The 3,016-nt window shown below is 45.1% G+C and overlaps 1 pseudogene; it reads left to right on the top strand.

The window, feature by feature from the left end:
- Nucleotides 1-420: 420 nt before the first annotated feature.
- LOC123822413 lies at nucleotides 421-2,306 on the top strand (annotated as a pseudogene).
- The last annotated feature ends 710 nt before the right edge of the window (nucleotides 2,307-3,016 follow it).

Below are 3,016 nucleotides of genomic sequence, written 5' to 3'. Positions count from 1 at the left end.
CCCTCCCATCTGGCAACCATCAAAATGCCCTCCATATCCATGATTCTGTCTCCGTTCTTCTTGTTTGCTGAGTTTGTATTTTAGATTCAATTGTTGACAGATAAGTATTTTTGCCATTTTTATTGTTCATAGTTTTGATCTCCTTTTTCTTAAATAAGTCCTTTAACATTTCATATAATAATGGTTTGGTGATGATGAACTTCTTAATTTTCTCTTGGCTGGGAAGCTCTTTATCTTCCTTTTGATTCTAAATGATATCTTTACTTGGTAGAGCAATCTTGGCTGTAGGTCCCTGCTTTTCATGACTTTACATGGTAATTACTAAGGGGAGTGGGGAGAAGGCAAAATGGAGTAAGAAAAGGGAAGAGTATATATAAAGTTTAAAAAATATTTGTTTGACCCAGGTGCTTCTTCCTTCCCATGCCAACCTCTACACGATGGCGGGTCACTGGTGTGTGCCTGCAGTCCCAGCCCCGCTCCCTTCAGCCCACTGTGTGTTCCCGCACTGCCCATGTCCTCCCCACTCCACTCTCCCCACTGATCACCCCACCGCCTACCTTGGCAACCGCGACCCCACTGCAGTCTCAAACTGGCAGCCACAGTGGTGGCTCCACCGCTGAGCCCCACGTGGCTATCGCTGCAGGCGCAGGAGGAGCTGCCTGAGCTCAACCACCACAGGCGGTGTACATCGACAAGGTGTGCAGCCTGGAAACAGGGAACATCGTGCAGCAGCTGCGAGTGATGGGACATGAGGAAGCAGCCACCGCAAGCTCACTGGCCTCCAGGTGCTCTACAAGACGAAGCTGGCAGATGTGCAATGTGTGCTGGATAACGCAGCTCACAAGTGTGCCAAGCTACAGATAGAGCTGGAGAAGTTCAAGGTCAAGCACGACCAGCTGCTCCTCAATTATGCTAAGAAGGAAGCTGATCTTAATGCAGCCCAGATCAAGCTTTGGGAATACGAAGCAGCACTGAATTCTAAGGATGCGGCTCTGGCTACTGCACTTGGTGACAAAAGAAGTTTTGAGCAAGAATTGGAGGATCTGATGAATCAGATTGCCCAGTTGGAAGCCTGCTTAACTGCTGCCAAAAAAGTTAGCTGATGAAGATTTACATGAAGTGGATTTCGAGAATCGCTGTCAGACTCTTACTGAGGTCTTGGACTTTTGTAAAGACATGTATGAGGATGAGATTAATGGGGCCAGAAAGCGTGAAACTCACTTGGTGGAGGTGGGTGCTGGGTGTCAGACTGAGTACCAGTGTAAGCTGGCACAGGCCCTTCATGAGACGAAAGAGCAGCGTGATGCCCAGGTCAAGCTCCACAAGGAGGAGCTGGAGCAGACTTACCACGCCAAACTCGACAATGCCAGGCTAGCATCACAGACGAATACCTCTACTGTCAAGAGTGCCAGGGAAGAACTAATGGAAAGCTGCATGAGAATTCAGAGCCTTTCATCTCAGCTTTCTAATCTACAGAGAGAGTCTAGAGTATGTTCGGAAAGGATTCAAGAGTTAGAGGACTTGCTTGCTAAAGAAAGAGACAACTCTCAGTGCATGCGGTCTGACAAAGACAGAGAGATGACAGAAATATGGGATCAGATGCGGCAACAGCTGGATGATTATAAACAACTTCTTGATGTAAAGTTAGCCCTGGACACGGAAATCAGTGCTTACAGAAAACTCACAGAAGGCGAAGAGAGACTGAAGCTCTCTCCGAGCCCTTCTTCCCATGTGAGAAGTAACACGAGCATCCTCAAGTCACAGCACGCACGCGACTAGAGGAACACAGAAGAGCGCGAACGTGGAAGAGTCAGAGGCGAGCAGCAGTGTTAGGATCTCTCATTCCACTTCAGCCACTGGGACTGTCTGTATTGAAGAGATAGATGTTTATGGAAAATTTATCTGCTGGAAGAACACTTGTGAACAGGATCAACCACTGGGGCCTGGGAGATGATCAGAAAACTTGGAGACACATCAGTCAGTTACATACAAACAGACCTCAAGGTATATGTGCTGAGGGCAGGCCAGACGGTTACACTCTGAGCTGCAAATGCTGGTGGCACAGCCTGTCCTCCCACAGGCCTCATCTGGAAGAACCAGAGGAGACACTGGGGCACGGGCGCAGATGTGAAGGTTATGCAGAAAAATTCTCAGGGAGAGAAGGTTGTTCAAAGAAGTACAGTCTTTGAAACAACCACACCCGAAGAGGAAAGGAGGAGGAGGAAACACCTGAAGTGGCCGTTCAGGAGGAACTCCGCCAGCAGGGCGCTCCAGGAGCATCCAATAGAGGCTGTGCAAGTATGTAAACTTAAGTCAGCTGCCTTCCTTGAGATAAAGAGGTAGGGTGATCCTTATCTACACACAGTGCAGAGCCTTCTTTGCAGTACAAAATATTTTTATATCTCCTTTATGTGAATTTTTAAGCTGCAAATCTGATGGCCTTGATTTGTTTTGACACTGTAAGTTTTGGAAAAGAAATCATATCCATACACTTTGTTGTAAGATGTGAATTACTGACACTGTGTACTGTTTGGAAAGGGTCTCTCAACTATTTTGACATTGTTTTGTATGTGTTTTTTTTTTAGTTCTTATGAGAAGAGGACGGGAGGGTTAATAAACCACTGTATGTCTGGGCATAATTTGAAGATTGCTCTTCTAGATTAGCAATCTGCTCTTGATTGTTCTCTGCTACATACAACAGTGCCATGAGGGAGGGGGAAAGTGTTTTTCAATATATCAAAATTTCGTAATGAATTTTTTTGTTACAAAAAATCAAGGCTCCAATTTTTTTAATAGAAAAGAGAAGTTTTGCAAGAGGCAATATTAAACTAATCATGTAAGCACTCTGGATGAAAGATTCCACAAAACTTTGTTTATAGTTACTTCTTCTCTTGCATTCTTTATTATTGAGGGGAACAAGGCAGGGAGGGAAGGAGTGGGGGAAGGGTTTCTTTTAAAATGCATTAGTCGTGTATTTTTAAGATTATGTAACTTGCTTAAATTTCTTATGTCATAT

This window comes from Phyllostomus hastatus, unplaced genomic scaffold, assembly GCF_019186645.2.
Source record: "Phyllostomus hastatus isolate PE091 unplaced genomic scaffold, TTU_PhHast_1.1 phas_contig_402, whole genome shotgun sequence".
Classification (NCBI taxonomy): Eukaryota; Metazoa; Chordata; class Mammalia; order Chiroptera; family Phyllostomidae; genus Phyllostomus; species Phyllostomus hastatus.
This window is presented reverse-complemented; position numbering and strand designations above follow the sequence as displayed.